We start from the raw sequence: 27367 nt of genomic DNA, 5'->3' as shown, positions 1-27367 counted from the left end.
GCTGTGTATACTTTGATCCATAGAAATACAGATCAACAAATATTGTACAAAGTAACAAACAACATTGTAGAATATAAAAACATCGATTAGTACAAATTCATGAATCACATTAGCTGAGGTCAACAAAATAGTAAGTTTCCATTAACGGTTGCCGTTTATAGCAACTAAAAGTTGCCGGTTGCCGCAATTTTAAATAAACTTTCGAAATCCACGGTCAAGACTGATGCTGCGGGGGACGGGGAGGGAGTGAAGTTGCTTTACGAGTTGCGGTTGCCGGTTGCGGAAACTGGCAACTGTGACAACCGGTATAAATTCGCAAGTTTTTAGCTGCGGCAATTAAGAATTTATTTAATCACGGATTTCGGCTATCGAAAACTGTAGTTGATTGCCGAAACTCTCAATTGAAGTTCCTACGTCTGCGCGCTTTCTTGAAATTATATGAAAAACGTCATAAACAGCTAGTTGCGGGTTACCATTTGCCGAAACTCGATTATCAAAGTTGCTCCATCTGCACAGCGCCTAAGTTGTCTATATACTTAGTACTACTACGTTTTTGTTATTTTATCTATCTATCTATCTAGTTTGTTACAATTTTGTGCTTAAATATATATGATCCTTCATTGAATATGCAATTGACTGTAATAATCTCTTTATCCTATTTAAAAGCAAGGCTTTGGTCGGTATAGCCTACTCGGCTCTTCGCGGTTCATAGCCAGTTTCTTGACCACTTTATAAAGAATTCCATATACTCAGGTATACCAGAGTAACAAAAATAACTACATAGAGTGCCCACAGAGTCTCTTAGCGTACCCAGATAATTTAGTTCTTTTTAGCACCAATTTAATAGTTTTTCTAACTATCTCCGCACCTAAAAGAACCACTAGAGTTGTGAAATATGTATAATCGTTATTTTGTTATCAGTAGATGTTCCTATGTTAACAGGGATTGTACATAATTGCTGTTTAAAGAACACGGGCCTTGAAACAAAATTACAGTATGTTTTATGTAAAATTTACTTTAAAACCTCTTTATATCTGCTCACTTTGACGTTTTTCTTTATTTGTTCACTGTACTCCGTACCTAGTCTTCCTCTCTTTCTTTTTCCTTCTCTTTCTCTCATTCGTATTTATGTAAGAACTGTCCAAAGATTGCCATTCTATTTTCTATCCACATATCTGTTTTTTACCGCGCATCCCAATGGAAGCATATTATAACCATTTTTACACAACATAATGAATTTAATGTCAATTATGTAACGTAAAAACTGGATACAAGCCAAAAAAATAGATCGCGCGTCTTGAGAAACTTCGCGTGCAGTCGCGGATTTTTCCGCAGTTAGCGTATCTAGTTTATACTTTACACATTTGACATAAAGATCATTATGCTATATACCATTTCGATACAAAAATTCACTTTCATCCTTCTCACTAAGATTTTGGTTACTAGTTTTTTAATTGTCACACAATGCTGACACGCGGCTGAAGCTTTGAGGCACTCAAAAAGATTCATAAATAAATATTGGAAAATAAAACTATGAATACAGAACTTTAAGATAATAATTGAAGATTTAAATATAAATATATATAAATCCGTAATAGTCCATTAAGGAGTAACATATTGCCTCTCAAACAGAAGCTATGGGTTGGAATCCGGACCGCACTTCTCAGTTTTCCGGAATTTATGTGTGAGATTTAATCCGAAATTTACCATGAGTTTTGCGATAAAAGGAAATAACGTAAGATAACCTGTACGTCGAGGAAGGCTCACAACTCTCGAAAAACATATAAAGTCCCCTGCCCGCATTGGACCAGCGTGGGGAAGTATGACTTATACCCTCACCTGGGAGTAGACCAGTGTCCAGCAGTGTGACTTACAAATAGGATTTCAAATTCGGATAGCTTTATAAAAAATACATGTAAATAAATACAAGTAATATTTTCTTTAACTTTATAATGTGTAAAACCGTTACCGCGTTTATCGAGTCCCATATTTCTGTCCCGTATATCTTCGCTAAACAGCCAACCCTATCGTTTAGATTTCAATAACTGAAACGGGGCCAAGGTTGCCTACTTTCGTAATCCTACACATGATATTTTATAGCCCTCCGTTAGAAGGTTTTTTTTATGTAAATCTTGTTTATTGTCTCTACTATCTTGTTGCTTTATCTATGTTACTGGGCCCAGATTTGAGAATATTATGGAAATAATAATAAATATACCTATTAGGTATAATCTTTATATATTGTGAAAAGTTACTCTCTACTATATTTACATAAAAAATGTGTTTTGAGGGATATACTGTTTCACCAGCCTGCTGTGTGATACCCAAGAGAACGGGATCAATTAAATTAATATTTTTTTCTATAGTTCAAAATTGCATTAATATTAGATATACCTGGTTCCTGAGTTTAACGTCTCAGTCAGCCGTTACAATGAAACCCTGTAAAGGGTTTAAAAAGGAATTTGTTTCAAATACAAATATTTATTTATTTATTTATTTACTGGTTCAACTTATATAATAAACAAAACTGGTGTGTGAGCCTATTACAACCGACACATCATTGTCATGAACATTTAAAAACAACATAATTAAAAAATAAACTATTTAAAAATTATTTTAATAAAATATATATTTTTATTGTTATTGTTTACGTCTGATTAAAAAATATTTAAAAAAGAATTAAAATGTTTTACTTGAAAACCGCGTATTACGAAATCCCTTTTTTACTCTTCAAGCGTATTAACGGGCAACTTTGGGTTAAAATATATTTTGTGAACCCTTTTTTAGATACAAATTAAGGGTACAATCATGGATTGTCATATAATTATTTCTAGTAATACTGCTTTTTGGATATTTTCAAAAGTTCACGTCAATGGCGTTTACGCGGTTTGTGAATTTAGCTGATAATGTGGCAGTACTTCCCTTTAAAATAGAAAAACCAATACTGATTCCTTGTTCTTGTATTTTTTAACAGGAGAAATGTTTTTTCTACTAGTCATCGTGCTCGCTGAGTTAACGTAATTTTTTTTTATTAACATATCACAGAGTTACTGAGTACTAATTTACGGAAGAGCACTTATCTTACAAGAGTGTGTATCAAAGCTCCAGCTCCTTGCAAGAGAAGTAGGAATCGGTCGGTGAATCATCTGTTTTATTCTTTATTTTATTACTCGTTCGGGGCTTTGAATTTCAGTTGAAGAATACTTATTACTCCGTACTCATGTGTGTATTGGCTAGGTTACGAAGGGCTTTTGAATGTGAGTAGTCTAACTATAGATACTTTAAAGTAACCTGTTGGTATTTATGAAGTTCTTAGGTTTTCGTGATTGTTATTTGTTTTTCCAAGCAACCAACATTTCGAGCCCTTTACAGGTCAGCCGTGATCATGGGACCTGTACAAGGAACGTTGGTTTGTTTGAAAAAATAAATACATGATTTATTTAAAATTATCGTATGTAGGAATGTACTGATGAAGCTAAACTAATTATTTCCCTTTGATGTTTGTCAAATTCTAAATTGTATTACTAGAGAAATGAAACCCGCGTATATACAAACACAAATGACTCTTAAACTCTGAGAAATAAATGTAGGCCATGTAAATAATTCTTAAATACAAATAATAATTAAATAGTGAAATTACAGGTACATGGGACTTGTCAACTTACGTCCCTTTACCATCTTTGCGATTCAAAGCTCTATGCATATAAAGCATCTGTTATAAAGCATCTGTTATGGACAGGCGTGTAGCTTACCACCACGACTTGTTTGTCCCATCACTTGATATTATGAAAAAAATCTCCCGGGCCGGAAATCGAACCCGGAACCTCTGCGTAGCAGACAAATATGATAACCGTTCCGCCATGGAGGCAGTTGATGAATTTGATTTTTGGGGTCCCCTGTCGCTCTCTCGTCACGTCCCATTTATCTCGCCCATCCTTCAATTCCGGTTTCTATTCTCACTTATTCACTGTACATGGCCTGTATAATTACTGTCAAATAAGTAGTACTCGATCAAATCAAGTGATAATTCTAAGCATGAAGCTTCATTTGCATCATGCGACTTTTACTGGTCGAGTTTGGTTTAATAGAAATTTGTGTAAAATGTCGGACGGACAACCCCTGATCTGACCGATTTTGGAATGCACTTCCTATTACAGTTCACGAAAGTAAATCGTTAGGTGCTGTCATAATCTTAGTACAGAGTACTAAAAAACCGACCTCAGAAATACGTGGAAAAACACATCTATTTGCCAAGTTTTATTGAAATATCCTCTAGTTCGCCACTATACAGGACACTGGAGATAATAAAAATCGGTTCTCACTACTAAAAATATATTGAGAGAGAAAAACGCCTTGAATTGGAGAATAGCAAACCCAACAATTAAAATAATTGCTCCTTGAGTAAAATTAGGTGCTATTTACAAAAAGAAATATTCATGCGTGAACAGCCAGTCTTAGAGGTGGATGATTTTCTTCAAAATAAATAGGGATCACTATGGTAGGTACCCTCTTTCCAACAAAAAAAGAGTCATGGAAATCGGTTCACAAATACCGGAGTTATCGCGTAACATACATATAATCGGATTGAGGAACATTGTTTGTCCACAATTCCATCCATTTCTCAAAATCCAACTCAGATTTCCCTTCGTTTAGATTGAGGTTAAATTCACTATTATTCTCTTAGTTCACTATCGGATCAAGACTAAGCTGCTCGCCCCACCACGCGTCTTTTTTAACTTTCGTTGAGGTGGTAGTGTGAAGTTAGGTGTTAATACCATAGGGTGTACTAAAGTAGTCAATAAAAGAACTAAATGGGTAAAGCGTAACAGGTATTATATTATGAAATATGTATGTAACTAAGTATTATATAGTTTATTATAATTTAGTGTTGTTGATGTTGTTTTGATTCGGTGACTTACATATCGAAGAAGGTTCACAACCTCGGAAAACCGTGTCAGGTTCCTAACCCGCATTTGAGCCAGAATGGCGGAATGTGGCCTAAACCCTGTTGTGAGACGTATAATGGTGTTGACTTTGTTGTTGATATTATTTTTGTATTGCATAATTTTTGTTTTTTGTGCACGTAAGTCCGTTATTTTAATTATCGTGTTCTGTATTTGGTCTGCAGGAAGAAATTTCTTTCAGAAATAAGCTGAATTGTGCTTTTCGTGTACAACAAAGGATTAAATAAATAAATAATTATAATAAATCTCTTCTGTATTCAGTCAGTACAACCTGGCATATTTTAAGGACATCTCCGATCTGATCTAAGTTTTTTATAATTTATTTGGTCAGTCAACAATTGTTACTCCAATAAAAGATCAGAAACAAACACGCAAAAAACCTAAAGCCAAGTGCACAATCTATTATAGACCGACACTACATGCACAATAAGAAAAGAAAGAAAAGATAAGTGTTTACACAAAAACGAATAGTGTTAAATGTTAAGACTAAGCGACAGCATAAAAAAGAAGTTAGGTGACAGAGTTTTAGGAAGGTGACGACATTACGCACACATATAAGTTTACCCACGTTATCGTCCACATTTATGTCAATCTACTAATATATTTTCTTTATATATAGCACCAATTTTTGCACTGATAGCCCCAGTGATCATTCAATATTTTTGTTCTATGCAGTGGTCAAGAGCGAACCCTAACATACATAGAAACACAACAAAGGAAAACAACAAAGCAAAACAAGATGACAAAGGATACAAATACATTACAAGGGATTGCTGTTCCACTATATACCAGCAACATTACAGAACAAGCCTGTTGGGTATTATAAGAACAATAATTTTGAAAAAATTCAGGAATGAAACATTCGAGGGCAAAAAAATTAAATGCCTAAATTTATTTTACAGTAAACAAAGTTCAAACGTCGAGTAAACAAGGTTAATTCGCCGGTTGGACAGGTTTCGGGCGGGAAGCTTCGGGACAAAAGTCTTCGACCTCGAAGACCTTTAATACAAGCCTTCGAGCAGTGCGTGTTGACAGCGATAACCTACTTCTCTGAGATGTGTTCACGTACTATGATCCTCATAAAAAAGTTCAAAGTCACTCAACGAGCTGTGAAGCGAGCAATGCTCGGCATTTCTCTGCGTGGTCGAATCAGAAATGAGGAGATCCGTAGAAGTATGAAAGTCACCCACATAGCTCAAAGGGTTAGGAAGTTGAAGTGGCAGTAGGCAGGGCACATACTCGTAGAACTGACGGCCGTTGGGGCAGAAACGTTCTCGAATGGAGACCACGAAACGGGAGGTGTTCTGTGAGACGGTCCCTTAGTAGATGGACGGATGACCTGGTAACGGCTCCGGGTAATCGATGGATGCACGTCGCGTCAGACAAGTTAAAGTAAATGGACTTGCTTATGACCAGAACTTTACCCTGAAGCAAAGAGAGTGTGTGCAATTGAACGACTTTGCCCAGAAGATGCTTATTCAGTCGCATGTTAAAGATACTCGGTTTGTATGTGCTCGGAAACACAGTCGTAGCCAGGGAATTCCATTCATGGGCTAGGCGCATGATAAAAGATGACGAAAAGAGTTTAGTACACCTGTCGCCAAGCGGCAATGTGAGCATTACTGCGTTCCGGTTTTGAATGATAAGGGTGCTGATGAAATTACAGGCACATAGGACTTGACAACTTATACCTCAAGGTGAGAGACGCAATGGGAGTGCCCCAAAGGTCTTTGCGACTTAAAGCTTTGAGTGGCACTGCAACTGCTACGGAGAGACGTGTCGCTTACCCGCTTACGGGTCTGATTCACAATATCGAAATTTACAACATCGATTGTCGTTGTATCGAAAACGTTACATCGACTTGTCGTTGCAGCAAAAAGTCACAAAATCGAAGGTCTTTAAATCAACGTACCCTACATCGATGGTACGTTACATCGACGGTATGCTACATCGAACAGTATTATTAGTATATATTTCTATTACCACCAGGTAGAGCCTGGTGGTAATAGAAATATACATTTGTTCTTCCCGTCCATTGGTATCATAAAAAAAGGACCATCAAACTCGTACGCCACACGTTCGCACATTACATGGACATAAAACTTTTTCTGATCGGCTTCGGTACTACTGACTCCCTAAAGCCTACTCACCCCGTATTCCGAAACTAACACAACCATGCCACTTACAGATTCAATATCGAAATGTTAGGCAATAACATAACTATTAATGAGAAATCGATAAAATAGGCAGTTTTTACCAATATAAAGCAAGCATGTTCCGCCCTCGGCTATATCGTTGCTTGTCATCCAATAAAACAGAATTTATTGCCATTCTCCGCTTGAATAAGAGAAAGATGGTAAGCAATAGGTAGTAGTAGATACTTGAAATAAAAACAAACATTAAGAATTGACACAACTTGTTAGTTTTTAACTGACTTCAAAAAAGGAAGAGATTCTCAATTCGACTGTATGCTTTTCTTTTGTATGTTACGCGATAACTCCGGTGTTTGTGAACCGGTTTTCATGATTCTTTTTTGTTGCTAAAAGGGTACCTCCAAAGTGGTCCCATTTAATTTTGAAGATAATCATCCACCACTAAGAGTGGCTGTTCACGCATGAAGATTAATTTTTATAAATAGCGCCTAAATTTTATATAAGGAGCAATTATTTTAATGGTTGATTTTGCTATTCTCTAATTCAAGGCGTTTTTCTCACGACATAATGCACTTGAGCAGCTGGCAAACCTTTCGGAAATAGACGCATTCCTCCGCAAACTCGTAGGACTTTTAATAATTAATCAGATTCTTTTTTCGTGCAAAAATTAAAATATTTCAATTGATTACTATGCACGATGATAACTCTGCGCGGTAACAAAAGAAAGCGCTATCGTAAATACGAGTCTGAATCAAAATGTAGAATCGGGGATGGGGGTCGTCGGAGGTGACGTAAAAATTCCTATTCGAGCCTTGAATAGCCTTAAATTGTAGTTTTCAGGAAACAGATAACGGTAGTATGTATATTCTTTTGCATTAGATAGTAGGAATTCGTGAGAATAGGGGCACAGTAGTACAATATCTCCCCTACAGTAGCACAACGACTTTGTAGGTACTTGGATTGTCATACTACTAAGAATAATATACTAGGGTTGTCACAAAAAGGGAAAATAAAGTGATTATTATTATAACGATTATAACGTAACCATTTGTTAATAATTATTACTTATCAACACTATATTTTTTATTATTACTGATCTGGTAATATAGATATCCAAATGTGTTGAGGCAGTGGCCTCTGCGGCCAAACGGTTACCATGTCTGCCATGAAGACATGAAGCCCGGGTTCGATACTCGGGCCGGGAGAAATATCTGTATGGCCTACATATTTATTTCCCTCGTGAGTTTGGGTGTAATTTGTGGGTGTCTATGTGCGTATCCATGGCACCCGGGATACAGGGTTTTCCAAGTGCGGGGCTATGAGTGTGTACGTTATTGTAGGTAGATTGCACAAATTTTTACGTGATATTTTGTTCACATATGTTATCAGTTTTCTATTATTCAAAGGTGATTCACATTCTACTTTATTTAGTAAGTCAAATAATTTATTTAAAATATAATTTCCAATGTTACATCCGTACACAGAACAGTTTATGTGTAATACGTAAATTACCTGAACGTATTCCAAAAAAAAAAAATTAAAACACGCACACGTCTACCCTTAGCACTCGATCCGGCAAACTAAGCGTGTTTGCAGGATGCGCCTCCCTTGAATACCCCGCCGTTGCTCGTTGCACAACTATATGATTTATAAAACTGTGATGGAGATATGTCAGTGACATTACGATGGAATTTAATCTTACCAATGACATAAGGATGATATACCAAGTGTCCGAATTGCTGTTTTCATTTTGTACAGACGGCAGCGCATCTAGCTACACATATATGATATGCGTCTTAATTTGAATAAGTATTACTTATTTGACAGTAATTGTTTTGGACAGATGTCGGACGGAGAATGAGAATACGGGATATTGTTCCGATATTCGAACAAAAGTGTACAGCTGGATGTGCTGTTGACTGTACATTTCTCAATTAATGCTCATTCTAATTCTGTATGAGATCAAATTCGCCTTTCACTAAAAGTCGTAAATATATGTATTAAAACTATCGCAGTAAACATTCGCAACAATACGACAAAATTTAATTGTTACTGGAACAGTGCAATTGGATTCCACGCACAATATGTTAATGGTGTTGGCGCATCCTCACGTTGATTGGTCATAAAAATGTAATACCCCGACTTTATGATGGCGGACCATTGAGTATTACGCGATTATATAACTAATGGAAATTTATTCCTTTTGTTAATTACGGTTAAGTTTTTGTATCATATTGTATATTCAATTATAATGTAACAACTATATTAAAGCACTGTGTGCACCAAATAAGGCTCTATTTACATTGCCGGGGAACAGCAAATTCGCTTCCAATTTTCGTAACGAAATGAACGAAATGGTATACATAGCATAATAAACTTTACAATAATTTTGCGTAAAGGAAATTGTGTTGGGTAATCATTGACTTACAATTATATGGGCGTCGGGTCCGCGCTAAAAAGTGTCCGAACTTATAGGGCGTTAAAATCGTATACAGAGCGTCATTCTCGCTTTAGTCTTCGTTTGTTCGACTGACAGCGAAGCAAGCAAAATTAGACAGTACTGCGATGACATTACAATTTAAATTCAACGTTTTCGCTTTTTCATATTCCTTTACATGTCACTACGTTTAAATAGGTTGACTTGGGACATTTGTTTCGTGGTTTTTGTATTAGACCCGTCGTCCATTTATTTGTAAGTCAATGTCGATAATGAAAAAATTTCCATTTTGAAAAAAATTGTATTTTTAACCGAAATAAATAACGTTCCGGGTATGTTTTCAATATGTTACCTTTAATTTTTCACATTTGACGTTGGCACCTGTAAAAGTTAAAGTTACTGAACGAAAACGATGGAGCCATTAAAAAGGTTTAAAATCGAAGTGTGGCGAAATCATTTTAAATCTCGATTGTGTCTAAATGGGTTTTAGCTACATAAGTTAATTTTATAATTCACGCTAAATTAAACTCCCAAAAGATATTTCTAAACGTAGAACATAATATGAGACTTCGAAATTATATTTTTTCAATTTTTCAAATTTTATTTAAAAAATTTGCTTCCGTGTCGTTCCGCCAAAATGTAAATTGAGTCTCAGCGACCATAAGTCTCCACTTCCATTCGCTGAATTAAAAAAATTACGCAACGAACATTTTTTTATAATACAAAGTGATCAGATGAACAAGACATGCGCGTGATGGTAAGCGACACGCCTGACCATAACACTTACAGTACCATTTAGAGCTTTTAATCACAAAGATCTGACGGATACTGCCACTGCACCCGTCACCCCCAGATATAAGTCCTGTGGTTCTGGTCGTCGATTGTAGTAGTAGTAATAAATGCGAAAGAAATAAGAAAAAATAAAAAAAAATTGATGAATTTTCGCATAGAGATAGATGGAACCTAGGAGAAGGATAAGGAGAATTTGGGGATGAAAGTTTGAATGGAAATTCTATCATTTCTCAGGTAAGGAATCTGAAAATTCATATTTATGCCTTTTGTAAGAAATAGACAATGTTTCAACTTTTTTGATGAATTACCCTTCGATGTAAAATATGGGATAAATAATATTTAGCATTAGAGCTCCTTGTGAACGAGTTCGTCCAGCGAAGTACTGTCACCTTACCTATTTCTGTCACCAAGCAGTAAAGCGACTGTTACTGCGTTCCGGTTTTGAAGGGTAAGGGTGCTTGGGAAATTACAGGCACATGGGACTTGTTAACTTACGTCTCCGAGTGACGGGCGCAGCGGCAATGCCCCTAAAGAACATTGCAATTTAAAGCTCTGAGTGGTACTGCAACCGTTATGAACAGGCGTGTCGCTTACCACCAGGCCCACGACTTGTTCGTCCCGTCGCTTGGTAATAATAAAAAAAAGAGTAGACTTCTCGAAATAAATTTAAACATTTTCTTCTGTAATTTGCAAAGGCATCTGCTTATGTTACTAGTTCTGCTGTTTTTTTATTGGGGAGCGCTCAAAGGAAGTTTTCGAACTGTGTACGTTTCCATCATCGCACCTTCCGCCATAGCAGTAGAGCCCATCCCCACATCATTTAACACGACATGCTAGATCATAGTTTCCACTTTAAGGGTGGCAAACTGGGGGTGAATCCGGTTTCACGCTCTCTCCTGTAACCGATTCGACAAAAACTTGGCAAATATACCTAATTTCTCGAACTTTTGAGGTTGGTTTTTTTTTTTAATAAAACTGTTGTAATCTTTTTTCTTTCTTGATCTGAAAAAATAGTTTTCTGTGTAGTTACTACTCGATATAATACAATCTCACTGGATAAGTGACATTGTCGCAGATAAAGCATTTTGACCTAAGAAGTGTTTATTCACGATCGTCTTGAAAAACGAACCAGTGTGCGTTGCCAGTGATCACATATCAGAATCAGAAACGTGGTCCCTCACTATGGGCCTCATAAGAAGGCTCAAGGTCACTCAGCGGGCAATGGAGAGAGCGATGCTCGGTATTTCCCTACATGATAGAATCAGAAATGAGGAAATTCGTAGGAGAACTAAGATAACCGACATAGCTCGAAAAATTGCTCAGCTGAAGTGGCAGTGGGCTGGACACATAGCTAGGAGAACCGATGGCCGTTGGGGCGGAAAGGTTCTTCAATGGCGACCGCGCACCGGATGACGCTCAGTGGGTAGGCCCCTCACCAGGAGGACCGACGATCTGGTAAAGGTCGCGGGAAACCGATGGATGCGGGCAGCGCAGGACCGATCGTCGTGGAGATCGTTGGGGGAGGCCTATGCCCAGCAGTGGGCGTCGTATGGCTGAATGATGATTGAAAAACGAAACCACGGGGATGAATGACTTTTGAGCTCGGTTTTTTAGTACTCTGTACTGAGATTACACTTAAGCCGTTATTGAATACCAATACCATATTATGATATTCGTCGAAAACGCATAAACAGGTTTAATGGTTGTTTATGAGAAATATAAGCGCGTCCAGGGAACCATTTTTAAGATTAAATCGTTTTCTTAAAGTTAGTTTCGTCAAAGAACACGCTAAGTATTGCATTTAAGTTTGAAATTCAACTCTATGTTACTTATTATAAAGCCAGAACAAAAACAAAGGCTTCTGTGATCTTGACTAAACATTTGCGGGAAATATGCATGAGAGTTGGTAATCAAATGGCAACAATAGTAGCATTTTGAATAACTCCATTAATTATAAGCTAGGATCTTGAAACTAATATAGTATTAAGTAGTAAATACGTAAGATGGTGGTAGCTTTGTGACTGTGTAGCAGTAATTCGTCACGCTAATGGCTTTTCTTCTAATTCCAAGTGTCGGGACGAATAAGGCGTGCACTTGCTATTAAGTGTCTATACAACCTCAAACGGCTTTGGTTGATGCCGCACAACAGTGAAAGTGTTGAATAAAAACTTTGGTAAAAACTTAGAATAATAACGCATAGAATGATAGTTTCATATGAAACGAACTGTCACAAGTGAGGCAAAAATCAAATTCATGTAGGCTCGTTTTAGTAGTAGGTTAATTTTCGGTTTTAGTGAATATTTATATAAAAATAGAAGTTGAAACGCGTTACTTCCTTGTGGAATGTGATGTTAGTATCTATTTTATGTTTGTCTGACGTATTTTTACACTCATTTACCGCACATTTCGTCATTTTAAGCTAAAATTCTTGATCTGTTCGCGGTGCAAGTTGACCTTGAGCACTGAAGGCCCGCCCTCTCGTGTAGGCCCTTTGGGCGCGCTTCAATTTGCCTCACTTAGCGTGTGCGGACTAGGTTTCTATGCGTTATTATTCTAAGGGTAAAAATATATAACAAAATTGAGGATATGCACTGATTAATATATGGTGTTTAAAACACAATTCCTAAAAATTTTCGCGATAGAAAAAATCACAAATTTACCTCGAAACTTTACAAGAATACCACTGTATTCAATATGTACTTTACATATACCAATGATCTTTTTTTTTATATCAACTGAGCTAAACAGATCACGATATACCCACTCACGCGATGCGCTCATCCTACAGCAAAATGGCGGCTATTTGGTTTCGCAAATTAGAAAAGGATTCTGTTTAAATACAAGTTTTTATAAATAAAAATTATTATTCTGCATTGCTAAATAAATACCTTCCGTACTACCAACAAAAACATCTCAAATTAATTGCAGTAATACACCGCAAATCCTGCACTTAAAAAGCACTAATGAAATTTTTGGTGTACTTGGGTAAATATGATAATATTCCGTTTGAGTGGTTCTAACGTTTACCATGAAATTACTCCTTAAAGTATAGTTTGTAAATATTTTACGGTATGTTTTCAATAAATAAACACCGAAATCACCAGCCCAAACAATAACACACACGATTGTCGTGACGTATTTTTGAAGTTGTTTATTTTTTTAAATTACAGACCCAGGCATTAAAAACTTTATGGTTTGCTAGAGTAGTTACCGAAATAGCAATTAGTATTAGTTCTTTTACCTGTTATAACTTCGATATCCGATAAACCGGTATAAAATCCTCACCGGCACCTCTAGGTGTGGTATGCGTCTACGGCTGCATTATCGCGGGAGTGCATAAGATACACATTTTTCAAATAGCTTTTATTTATAATAAATTCTGAAATAAAGCCAGTGTATCTGCCCTTCGCAAACAAAATGAACCGTTTTCATTACGGGCAAAATTTGAAATCAAACTGAGGTAATATCGATTTTTAAGCGACACGTCTGTCCATAGCATTGTAACACTGAGCTTTAAATCGCAAAGATCTTACCTTGAGACATGAGTTGACACGTCCCATGTGCTTGTAATTTCACCGCACACTGACCCTTCAAAATCGTTACCCAATAATGTTCACATTACTGCTTGGCGGCAGAAATAAATAAGGTGACATTACTTCCCTGGATGAACTCCTTCACAAGTAAGTCTACTGTTACTAAATGGTTTGAAAGAGGACGTAGTGACAAAATGAAGAGAGGTATGTTGAGGTGCTTTAGGCATATGCAGGAAATTAAATTACACTTTTTATTAAAAAAAAAGTTCCTGGAATTATTGAAATCGGTTATCGGAAAGTGCGCGAAACCGGATTCAACCCCCAGTTTGCCACCCTTAGAGGTGGAATATTATCTTCAAATTTAAATGGGATCTATACCACCCTCTTTCCAACAAAAAAAGAATCATTAAAATCGGTTCACAAATTGTAAGTAATTGCTTAACATACACATAAAAAAACACTGGAAGTGAAAAATTAAAATTAAATTTCTTAAGTTTGTCACGAGTGGTTTTAGCCTGTTTGCTGCCGAAGCTGTGGTATTAGCTATGTAGGACCGTGTAATCAGTAGCCACTGCCGCATACACTCTGTCCACTTACCCATAACTTAGCTCTCTTACCACCAAGCGTTTAACTTGCTCATGCGGTCACTGGTATCATAAAAATGAAATAAGAAACTCAATTTTTAAAAAAAGATGAATTTAATTTAAGGTAATGTATAGACTAAACTTAATTTTTCTTTTCAGGTAAGTCTCGATCTGTCGATGACACAGCCAAGGAGGACCCATGTCTTACTGGTAGGCTTTATTTATTATTTTAATTATAATTATCCGTAATTAGTTTGTAACTTGAGTTTTTCTATGGGAACGGAAGGCGAAAGATGAGAGTTGCGAGGTTCCCCTAAATGTGATAATGTATAGTTAGAAAAATATTATTTGCACCGATTTGTCTCATCGTCTCTTCATCTTTAGAGTGAAATAGGACAACAGAGTGAGCCATCTCTGTAAAGCACGTGCCATCTGCATATCTTTTACGCATTGGCACTTAATTCAAAACTAATCTTTATGCGGAACTAATTTTGTTGAATTAGTAAAAAAAAAGACTCGACAGTTGGGATTTTATAAAACTAGAATTCAGAAAAAGCAATTAGCAAACCCATGACTCGTACAATGGACCAAGATAAGTCAATGTATGCTTTCAGTAAAAGAAGTGTCAATGGTGTTAGTACTGTATTGTAATAGAAAGGATAAGCCGTTCCAAGAGATAACATGCATCGGTGCGAATAATATTTCTTCAACAACACTGGTCGTTGTTGCGACATTTTGTGACTTAAATGGTGGTGACAGATAGATATAAAATTTTAATGTCTTCCCACAAGAATATCAACACATTAGCGCGAGTTACGTAACACGCCGCCCTGAACATTTGTAAATAATATAGAACATACGTCGTGTAAAGTCTTTTAATCCATCGAATTACGTAAGAGAACGCTATTTGGTCAAACAATTGTAAAAAAGAGTTGACAAATTGGATGTTGTCACTTAATCTCTACTTAATGCATTCACATGCAATACTCTCTCTTAGGTATATAAACATAAGGTTCATATTTATTACTTTTGCTGTTATGTAAAATTTATTATATCATGCCATTATATACTTTGTTTCCTCTATGAAGCAAATTACACTTCGTCATATTCATTAAACTCTACCACTCATGCGCGGGGTAGGTTCTTCTGAGAGGAATCTGCAATAAATTCTACTGCAATAAGTATTGGTAAAGAAGCATTTGTATACATTTGTCATTTACAACATTTATTATAATTTACTTGTTGAGTTTACATTTACATTTATCATTTACAATGTTTTTTGTATACTGGTTAAGCTTAGCATATCGCATCATACTTGTTAACTTTTAAAATTAGTTTTGTACCTTAGAAAATTACTAAATTAAATCGAGATTGTTTCATACAACTAAAAAATAACGAAAGATAACTAGGAAATCCCAACCTTGTGTGAAAACAACTTAAAAAGCAGAAATATTTTTTTTTCATTTTCATTCAAAATCTTAATAATGACGTCATTGCTGTACAACTCTTCAAAATATTGAATCTCTAGCGATAAACAGTATAGAAATTTCACAGGATAAGTATGCACTATTCACACATACCAATGGTCTGGCATACACACACAACGTCGCCGTCGGTGGATTTACAGACGTCAACGTTTATTATCGTTAGTATCATTATTTATTTCGTTACATTCATTTAGGCTATAGAAAATACGTTTCTAAACGTTTGCATTAATGTATGAGAAAAATATCCGCCACAGCGCATCAATCGGCAAAAGCACGATGCTAGCGCAAACGTGTTAAATAACATCGTTAACACGTACTTATTATGATAGCAAAAAAATATTTGAATTGAATAAATAAAAATAAAATCAGACAAAACAATAATTAAAATTGTCAAAAAATACAAGCAAACAAAAAAAGAATTCATTTATTGCATAACTGTACATGGCATTACTTCTCTAGTTACTTAAGGTATAAATACGAAATATAGGCAGATAATGTGATAGTATTATAAGCAATCATTGGTTAATGAGAGTTCTTAGAGTGGAGCACCGTGTTTAGGTCCACGAGGATTTGCCGAGTGGCCTAAATAATATGTACGAGATTTTAAGACCTGTAACAATTGCATACAATACTTTTTCATCAATTCTTAAAACTTCTCTGAATTCGAATCTTTCTTTTCACACAATAATGTAGATGAAATGCATAAGAATATATAAAGTGTATTTAGCTTTTTTTCTGCAATGTGACCTCATTTCATATTTAGACCGAGTCTGTGGGCCTTAATAAGGACAAGTGTACTTATTACGCCTGCTTTTTCTATACCTGCTAGCTGCGAAAACATTTTACACGTAAATGTCCTGTTAATAATTAATAAAATTGTACCAATATAGATGACAGTTTTCTCTTTTTTTATGATACAAAATCGAATGCGTTGTTATAGGCGGTACGCCTGTCCATAACAGTTGCAATGACGCTCAGTGCTTCAAATCGCATTTGAAGTGCAGTGCCACTGCACCCGTCACCCTGAAACATAAGTTGACAAGTCCCATGTGCCTGTAATTTCACCAGCACCCTTACCCTTCAAAACCGAAACACAGTAATGCTGACATTGCTGCTTGGCGGCAGAATTAAGTAAGGTGGCAGTACTTCCCTGGCCGAACTCTTTCACAAGGAGTTCTGATAATAGCACTCTGTAATGGTAATACAAGAAAAAGACATATTATTTAAGGAAAGAAACTTATTGGCGACTATTGTTTCATGGACTTGGTGCTTGGAAATTTCGACCACCACAGGAAAGTGTCACCTACTTGTCGGTTTACTGTCGAATTCATATCGGAGAGTGTGCGCAGGGACTTGATAATTTAGTTCCACCCTCACAGTTCCTCAGTCAGTCCTCGATAGATAAAAATTACGAAATGACCTCTAATTTTCAAATTTTTTCGATTCATCCTCGAAATGCTACAGGTTATTAGGACAAAAATTAGATAATTAATTATATTTATGCATGATCGACAACTGTCACTACGGATTTTTTTTATCCCTTTAGTTTTAGAGTTATTCCGCTAAAACGAATTTGGTACTTTTAATGCGCAAAATTCAACATCTCCTGTCGCATGTCACGCGAAATTCAGGCATATTTTTGTTTCACAAATTTGGGCGGAACCAACGTCAAAACTTTTTTGGCGTGCTCCCTCTTAAAACGTCCATCGTTTTAAGTTGTAGGAAGATTATGACCCTGAAAATTGCAATTCGGTGCTATGCGAGATATTTTCTAGACAAACACTTACGATTGTAAGTCATAATGCCCCTTTTATTGGCACTATAATATAGATTTTGAGGTTTTCGTGGTTGGTCACAAAATAATTATCACTAATTATGGGTTTCTGAGTCAGAGTCAACCCGTGACCATGGACCGTGTAATCATTTCGAAATATAAGGCCAATAAAAGAACCCATAGGTACTGTGAGTAAGAAACCCGTAATTAGTGATAATCTAAAAATAAAGAGATTAAATTGAAACGTGCGTCTGTTTTAACAGACTTCAAAAAAAAAAGGAAGCGGTTCTTAATTTCCTGTTCTGTTTTGTATGTATGTTACGCGATAACTCTAGCATTTATGAACCGATTTTGATGATTCTTTTTTGTTGGAAAGAGGTACCTCAGTAATGGTCCCATTTAAATTAGAAGAAAATATTCCAACTCTAAAACTGGCAAATTAGGGGATGACTAGCGGCCTGTAACCGTTTTTAATAAAACTTGGCAAATAGATGTACTTCCACGAACTTTTGAGGTTTTTTTACTACCTAAAAAGTTACAATTAATAACGCACACACTCAACATAGCCCCGCACTAGGGAAACCCTGTGTCGCGGATGTAATGGACACATATAGACAACCACAAATCACACCCAAACTCACGAGAGAAATAAATGTAGGCCATACAAATATTTCTCCCGGCCCGCATTATTCTTAAAGTATTAGTAATTCATTGTCTCACAAAAATTTTCATAAAATTTCGTAACATTGATGTAATAAAGCCACACTGCTTGCTTTTGTCACACGGAATTCATACAAATAATAAGAGTAACATGAAACAAATTATATATATTATGTGAATTTTTATAACTTTCCTAATTAAGCCATATAAACAAATTATTGAATAATTTCGTTCGTAAAACCTATAAATTTTTATATTCAGAAAAGTTATTATATTATTTCAAACAGGAGCGATTTGAAGATCTTGAAGTGCTCATATGAAACGAACACGACCCGTAAAAGAAAACGAATGTACATTCTCTGCGGCCATTCATTATTTCTAGACCTCTGTCATGATCTTCATCGTTATGACCTTTGGAATGTCCTCTACTTTGTCCCAGTCTCCGCATTGTCTAGTTTGTGCTATAAAAAGCCGAAGAGTATTAACTTTCGTGAGTAGAAAACAAGAATATAAGTAAACAAATTACTTAATTCACGCAAAGACGATCCAGCCATCTAAATACTTTAACAATACAGGCCTCGTTTTGTTCAGGAAGCAGCAACAAGACTTCTCGAAAAACTTGCCTAATGTCACAACTTTTACCATTAACGCCAATGGGCCTCCAAGGAACAAAATGGCGCCAGGACAATGCAGGCTTTATTACAATGCAGATGTACTGTAATTTATCTGGTTGTCTCCAAGCGCATTTTCAATAGTGACGGTTGTTTCAAACTATAAGTAGTTGGAGTAATTATTTATTTATGTGAAACTGAAAACCACATACTTGTCGCTTGTACAATGATTTGGCAATTCGACACGACTAGTTTGATGTTTCAGCTGCGAATTTTCGTGTATATCATTGACTTACAAATAAATGGGCGACGGGTCTAATACAAAAACCACGAAAAAAATGTCCCAAGTCAACCTATTTAAACGTACTGACATGTAAAGGAATATGAAAAAGCTTAAACGTTGAATTTAAATTGTAATGTCATCGCAGTACTGTCTAATTTTGCTTGCTTCGCTGTCAGTCGAACAAACGAAGATTAAAGCGTGAATGACGCTCTGTATACGATTTTAACGCCCTATAAGTTTGGACACTTTTTAGCGTGGAGCCGACGTCCATACTGATGGTAAACTACACGCCTGTCCATAAGATCTGAGGATATAGAACTCTGTAATGGCAATAGAAGAAAAAGGCATATTATTTAAAAAGGAAACTAATTTATTGGCGACGAGTGTTATATGGACTTGAAGCTTGGAAATTTCGACCACCGCAGGAAAGTGACCTACTTGTCGGTTTACTGTCAAGTAGTTGTCGGTTTACTATCGAATTCATTTCGGAAGTGTGCGCAGGGACTTGATAATTTAGTTCCACCCTCACAGTTCCTCTGTCAGTTGGTTAGAAAGTTCACCAGCACCTTTGCCCTTACCGGAACACAGTAATGCTGACATTACTGCTTGGCGGCAGAAATAGGTAAGGTGGCAGTACTACCCTGGACGAACTCTTTCACAAGGAGCTCTACTGCTCTGTAGGATGTTTATTCCTTGGATACTGGTCAGGGTTTAAGACAGATTTAAGTTATATAATTTTTATTTTTTTAATTAATTATGAGTGTGATACACTAAAATAGATTATGTAGACTTAATAGTTGTGTGTATGCATAGATTAGGTTGACTGCTAGCGAATGCTTTTAGAATTAAGTCCGCTTTTTGCACCATCATGTCTTGTGGTCAATAAAGTTTTAATAAATAAATAAATTAATTAAAATAATTACCCTTTGTTTTATTATAAATTTTAATATTTTATCTTTTTGTTGTTGCCATTGCTTGTAGTGATATTCCTTGAGTGTAAAGACATAAAAGATGTATAAATTTGTGAGGTTATTATTATTTCATGTACGTGGTGTTACAAAAAAAAATTGATACCAGCCGTAATTAGTCATTTAAATTCAAATTCAAATTCAAAATAATCTTTATTTCATAGGTAAGCATTATTACACTTGAAATCGTCAGATTGGTTAAACTCTACGGCTCATTCGTAAGGCAGATTCCCCTGAGAAGAATGAGCAAGAAACTTCAGGGGTTGCTCTTTGTAAATAACATTTACAAAATTTTTTTTTTATTTGAAACATCAGAGATCGAGACTACCTCCATGAGCTAAACGGGTTACTGCCACGGATTTTTGTCATCCAAGTACGCAGAAGTTGTATAATAACCTTTAGTATAAAGTTTTTGTTTCACTATAGTTTTAAATATAATATAATAATAAGAGAAACGGGGATACTTATATTAATTTAATTTGGAACGTTATTTCTTTTTTTTAATTATTTCGTAATTTTCTCCAAAAGTATCACTTTTAATGGAGTCAGTTGCCAATGTATTTCTAATAAAAAACATTATCAATTTCAATTTCAAAAACAAATTATTTAAATTGTGTTCTTCGCTCAAATTTCATAATAGCACAACAAAAGTTTTATGTTTCATCACTCCAGTCCATTAAGCTTAAAATAAGAAAGACTAAACAAAAAGGCATGTCGTAAATTTGCCAAATTTCTCAAGACAATCTTAGGTGTTAATATAAATTTCATAAAGCAATCGTTGTTTTATTCAAACGTCATTGTTTAGACCCGATTCATATTAAATGTGATCCTCTGTCACACCGGACTGAATATTGAATGAGGGGTCTTTTGGTAGATAGATTTCTTGTGAAGTAGATTTGTTCCGTTTCCGTTCCGTATGTTCACCCGTTTCACCATTCTCTATTGAGAATAGATATAGAGATAGGAATATATTTATTTGTAAGCATAAACATTATATACAGTCACATATTTAAGATTATTCTTATAGTTCAGCGTGTTGATCCAACAATTAGCATATAAATATTAATGAGCTAAGTATTTATTCTTACAGTCTTGTTACATTACATTTTATATCTACACACATATTATTAAACCCTCTATGTACTCAAAAATCGCAAATTACGATCAGCATAAAGATAAGCTGTTTTGTCAGAACAAATTTCTTATTTGTAAAAATGTTATTATTGCTTATTATTAACATTAAATTGGATTTTACTATTACATTCAAATTTCGAACATCTCAGAAAAACAAAACAATTTGATTCGACCCCAATTCTAATATCAGTCGAGATGAAGTTTTATTCGAAATGAAATGTCAATAGCACACAATTTTGACAAATTTCTCACGTTACTTGATATCGAACGATATGATAGTTGGGCCGACTCTAGTTTGTCTATGAATTAAATTAAAACTACGATAGTGTGACATGCGGGAGAAAAGTTTTTGTTTGCCGCCATTTCTCCAGTCGTAATATGGTGTTCCTGAACACATCATTGACGCAGAGAGCTTATAATATGTGTGTAGATAAAGCGGTGTATGTAACTGTACACACTCGTGTGATGTTTTTATGACCCACACTCGTATTTTAAAGCCTTTCATTATTATACGTATTAGTCACATAAACTACTATTGTATTAAACGATATAACTAAAAATATATAAAATTATGATTTAATAAAAAGAGGAACGCGTGTCAAAATAATTAACAAATATATAGTGAGTCGCGGGGCTTTAAATTTAGACGTCAATAACTTATTTACAGACGGCTGCGCATCCAAGATGCATATAGACGAATCTTGTTCAATTGCACCGGAGCGCGGAGGCGATATTCGGACAAAAGTGTATAAGCTTGATGTGCTGTTGACTGTAAATTATAAAAAAAATACTGGCTAGTACTTTGTTAAATCTAAATGTAGATATCATTTTTATATCGTCGGATAATACATTACATAATTAATTAATTTTACGCGTGTTGTAGCAGTTCCTTTGGAAACATATTACACTACTGTGTGCATATGTCGTTTGTCAGGCCAAGCGACAAGGACATCAGGTTAAAAAAGAGCGTTTTTTGAAGTAAATAACTATACATATATGTTTTTTGACAAGGAAGAAAGGGACAATATAATAGTATTCACTTTTACTAAAATTGGTTTTTATCATTGAAACATTCGTGAGTTTTGAGAAGCATAGAAACATTTTAAAACAATTTGTTTTCAGTGTAATAAAATATCTATAAGTATTAGTGCTTTAGAAAGATACGTCAAATGCAAAACGGCTACTCTGTTCTTCATAATGAACACATTTTGTTTTACGACTTTAGAAAATTCATGAATATAAAAGACAAAATGTCCGGGTCGCGTTGTCGGGACTGCTATGTTTTTTGCAGCGCGTCAGGCATGTTCACGGTTCGCGTACTGACAGCTTTAGTGCGGTTATACCACAGAACAATAAAATACAGTAGAACTGGTTAATTAGCGCCCAACGCGTGTCAACCATGGGTCTCGAAAGACCTATCTGAGCTCAGTCAGCCATTTTTTATGGTATAGTTGTGTCATTATCTCGTGCAAATTCTCTAAAATCCTAGAAAAATGCCTTATTGTGTTGTTTTGGAGTACAAAAATGATAGCAGCACCAAAAATATGACCCGTGGCGGTATTTCATATCATCGGAAAGCCTTATTTAAAAAAATTGTCGATTTTCTGTTTATCGATTTTTTTTTGTTGACAAGAAACGAAAGCTTATAACCTTGCAATATGGTAGCTTCTTTTTTGGAGAACTACTTTAATAACCCCAATTCGTCGTCGTTCAGCAACAAAACCGCTAGATGGCAGCACATTGATTGACATTTCAATATCGAAACGTCGTAACTTGTGATAATACGTATTGATGGTATTGAATTTTCAACGAGATGCCAACAGGATAAAGTATAAATTATATTAACAATCCAGAATTAGTTATTATAGATAGTAATCTAGGCCTAAAGCACTGCCATTGTTTTTTTCTTCCGTGAATAATACGCAAGAGAGCTTTACTGCCTCCCCGATGCGCCGTGTGCGTGGTGATTCCAACAGCCTTGTGAATTAAATTTGGTACTCCCAAATCCCTGCTTGTGCTTTTTGGCAGCACTGGAACTCAGTGCACATGAATTCCAGGGGCTTAGTTCACAATTGGGTGTAGTTTTCATTTTTACTTTCGATGTAATTAATAATATTTTTCCATACTAACATAACCTATATAACCCATAAGTTTTTGTAACTAACACACTGTAGACGTGGTCCGAAATAAACATTTTTAATTTGAATTTGAATAACAATTGTAAAACCACTCAGAGCTTCTCAAAGATTGCATCCAAATCATTGACTTACAAATCCAAATCGAAAATACTTGAGAACAACTGCCACTACGCCCTTAACTTTGGAACGCTTTTCTTAGCTTTCCCTCCGCCTGCCGGTCATATACATAACATTCAGATATCTAACACTTGTTTATTACAAGAGTTTACAAAACAAGTTGCTTACCCGCTCACGCGATGCGCTCCTCCTACCGCAAAATGGCGGCTATTTGGTTTCGCAAATTAGAAAAGCATTCAGTTTAAATACAAGTTTTTATAAATAAAAATTATTATTCTGCATTGCTAAATAAATACCTCCGTACTACCAACAAAAACATCTCAAATAAAATGCAAAACCTGCACTTAAAAAGCACTAATAACATTTTTGGTGTACTTGGGTAAATATGATAATATTCCGTTTGAGTGGTTCTAACGTTTACCATGAAATTACTCCTTAAAGTATAGTTTATAAACATTTATATTCAGGGTAAACTTAAAAAACGCTACTTACGGTATGTTTTCAATAAATAAACACCGAAATCACCAGCCCAAACAACAACACACACGACTGTCGTGACGTATTTTTGAAGTTGTTTATTTTTTTTAAATGACAGATCCAGGCATTAAAAACTTTATGGTTTGCTACATTAGTTACCGAAATAGCAATTAATATTAGTTCCTTTACCTGTTATGACTTCGATATCCGATAAATCGGTATAAAATCATCACCGGCACCTCTAGGTGTGGTATGCGTCTACGGCTGCATGTATCGCGTGAGCGGCTAATAGTGAGGTAATGTGAATATTTGCAAAAAGGCAAGCCGATGTAGGACGTGTGCAATAAATGCTACAACAAAATGGGTCCACTGAAAATCAGCGTAACAGCCTTATCTCGGTTGCGAAACGTGTTGATCCTTTCGCGTCTGCCACAGCACACATTATTTCAAATTATGCTGATGGTACTAATTTAGATATTTTTTGTTTTTGTTTTTTTTTTTGCTTCGTTGGTTTTTTATCTTGCATTGGTTTTTAATTGTTTTCCGTTTAGGATTTTTTGTTTTTATATTCTATTCAATGGCATTTTATCTTCAACACCAAGTAGAAGATTAAATTTCATAAGCAAGCCGATAGGTCTCAGGATAGCCAAATCAATAAAGATCTCATAAACGAATTTGTAATTACCGTTGCTTGTTTTGTTAAGTCGTTTTTCGGCTGAATGACTTTTTTATTTACACTTCGAAGTGGATAGAAATTTGAGCCGTGGCTTTAGTTTTTTTAGGACCCTGTCCACTAAATTAAGCACGTCACTTACCGTGTCGCGTTACTTGGAGTAGGAATGAGAAATTTTCGTAGATATTTTTTCCACTGTACCACCACCAACCACCAACGTCATTATCCGGTAATATTTACAGTATGAATCATTATGAGATGTTCAAAATGTAAACAAAGTTTATATCCAAGCATAAAAATACATTTCAAAATAATAGTTTATTATTTTTGACGACAAATAAACGTTCTTAGAGCTGTTAATTTAAGCTGTAATGTAATAAAATTTAGATCAATTCATATTTTGCATTATAATAATTATGAATAATTATAATAAAAGCCTATGTTTAAGGTCGTAAATAGTGACACTGGTAAAACAATCGGGATAGAAAACATTTTTGTGCCGCCATTTTGTCGTATCATAGATGTCATTTTGTGCTTCGTTTCTCGAACTCGAATGTTTTCTTGTCTCTGTAGTGCGTTTGTTAAATTATTGTGTTGTTGTTTAAATTTTTTATTTATTGTTAATATTTTGTAATAGATAATCAAAGTTGTAGCAAATGGGAAGTTAAAAATAGGAGATTTAGCACACCTGCTTTTACACTTTGACTATGACATTTCATTCTACAAGTTTATTCAAATTTTTCTGCTCAGCTGGAATTCATTGACATTCACTTCAGAAGCTGATAGTGTCGTACAATGATGTTATATAAACAAATGCTCACTGGTGTCGTACCTATGTAGCACGAAGATTTATTATGAATAAACCTTATTTTGTTTCCCCGAAAGTGGAATATTGAAGTGCATCTTAAATTAATTTAAAGTCCAATTACAATTTCAACGTTTAGTTGATTTTTATGCAGTACTTGATTTTGATTTATATTGAGCGATGTTAGCCTTGTGGGAAAACGGTTCCTGAAATTAGGACCTTGATTTATAAGTTTCATATTATGAATTTTTTGATAGATGAGATTAAACTTGTATCGCTGAACACGAATTCATCACATTCACGTTGCAAATTTAAATCGACCCCAGGTTCAGGTGCTACAAACGGTTACCTGTCCGTAGTCCGAAATGACATTATCCAGAAATAACGCTTGCTCGAATTTTCATAAAAGTAATTTTGAGAGGAAAATGTTTTTTCTTTTAAACCTAACTTAACCTAACCTTACTGAACCTAATCGTGTCTTTGCAATAAACATCCAACGTATCCTAAAAGAACAACGGTTTCGTTATAATTCGGTTTTCGGTGTAATGAAAATTCGAACAAAGGTTATTTCGGGAAAAAAAATTCGATATTGTGATAGGTTACCGCTACAAACCCCTTTTTCTATGTGTTTGTTGCAGATTTTTGTATCTGGTTTTCAACGACTTTTTTGACGTAGCGCCATCTGTGAGGAATTATTTCTTCACTTAGAAAGGTACCTTTACAGCTACCATCGCTGACTAGAGATGTTACTTTATCTTGTATTTTTAATTATTGTAATTTGTAAATTTATTGAATCTCACGATGTTGTACTGTTATAATATTCAATAAATTTTTTGTGAATTTACTCCACTAGTTTTAATAATTATAACTTTTTTTATTAAACTAGTTTGTTATAATAATTATAACTTTTTTTATAAAAACCAATCTCAAAAGTTTGCTAATCGCTTTTCGCTGTATTAATTACCCCAGCGGACGCTGGGGTAATTATACTTTCATTTATGCTTTCAGGATTTTCATACATTATTTGATTTTTAATTCGGGACGTAATTACGTATACGTATAAAACATATTTTAATTACCTCGACGTTTCGGACGTATTGCAACGTCCATGGTCTCGAAGGAACTAAGAAGGCGGGTGTCAGCCGTACTCTCTCTTCTAGCCGTGCGGGTTTTCTAAGTACCCGCACTTGATCTTCATTATTTATTTGTGCACTAATATCCTTTATGATATCTGAAATGCATACGGAAGTCCTAAATAAATCATAAGAAACCAAACTTAAAGTAACTGATGTACATTATTGTGGAGTTCCTCTCACCTATCTGCCATTTGCATCAGATCAGTTCTGTCGCCATTATATTTTATTTTCATTGGAGTTATACCCATATGCCAAGTTTAATTAAAATCGGTCAACGGAAAATGGGTGACATTCAGTAAACCTAATTCATCTCCTAATTTGACACCATTAGGGGTGGAATATTTTCTTCAAATTTGAATGGAAGCTCTACTAAAATACTCGCCTTCCAACAAAAATACAATATTAGGAAACAACTCGGAAATGCACTTGAGAACCTCATTTTTTAAAGTCGGTTAAAAATAACAATAACTTATGAAAAGAATCTTTTGGCAAAACGATTGATCGAGACTAAATCATTGCCACTTAGATATTAACTAATCAACATTGACTTACAATTATATGGACGTCGGGTCCACGCTAAAAAGTGTCCGAACTTATAGGGCGTTAAAATCGTATACAGAGCGTCATTCACGCTTTAGACT

At 35.2% G+C, this 27367-nt stretch overlaps 1 protein-coding gene across 3 annotated transcripts in view; it reads left to right on the top strand.

Moving 5' to 3' along the window:
- The window catches only part of LOC113234682 (acetylcholine receptor subunit alpha-like 1), a 516505-nt gene that overhangs the window by 111905 nt on the left and 377233 nt on the right, over positions 1-27367 (top strand). For 2 of the 3 annotated variants that reach the window (XM_026470117.1, XM_026470115.1), the window contains exon 2: positions 14623-14673. The exons of the other annotated variant lie outside the window; for it this stretch is intronic. The gene's annotated coding sequence lies outside the window, so the exon portion shown is untranslated. The remainder of the gene's footprint in view (positions 1-14622; positions 14674-27367) is intronic. 3 annotated transcript variants of the gene reach the window in all.

The sequence above is a fragment of the Hyposmocoma kahamanoa genome, unplaced genomic scaffold, assembly GCF_003589595.1.
Source record: "Hyposmocoma kahamanoa isolate Upper Pololo Valley unplaced genomic scaffold, ASM358959v1 86, whole genome shotgun sequence".
NCBI lineage: Eukaryota > Metazoa > Arthropoda > Insecta > Lepidoptera > Cosmopterigidae > Hyposmocoma > Hyposmocoma kahamanoa.
The sequence above is the reverse complement of the archived record's forward strand: the minus strand, read 5'-3'. Positions and strand labels throughout refer to the sequence as shown.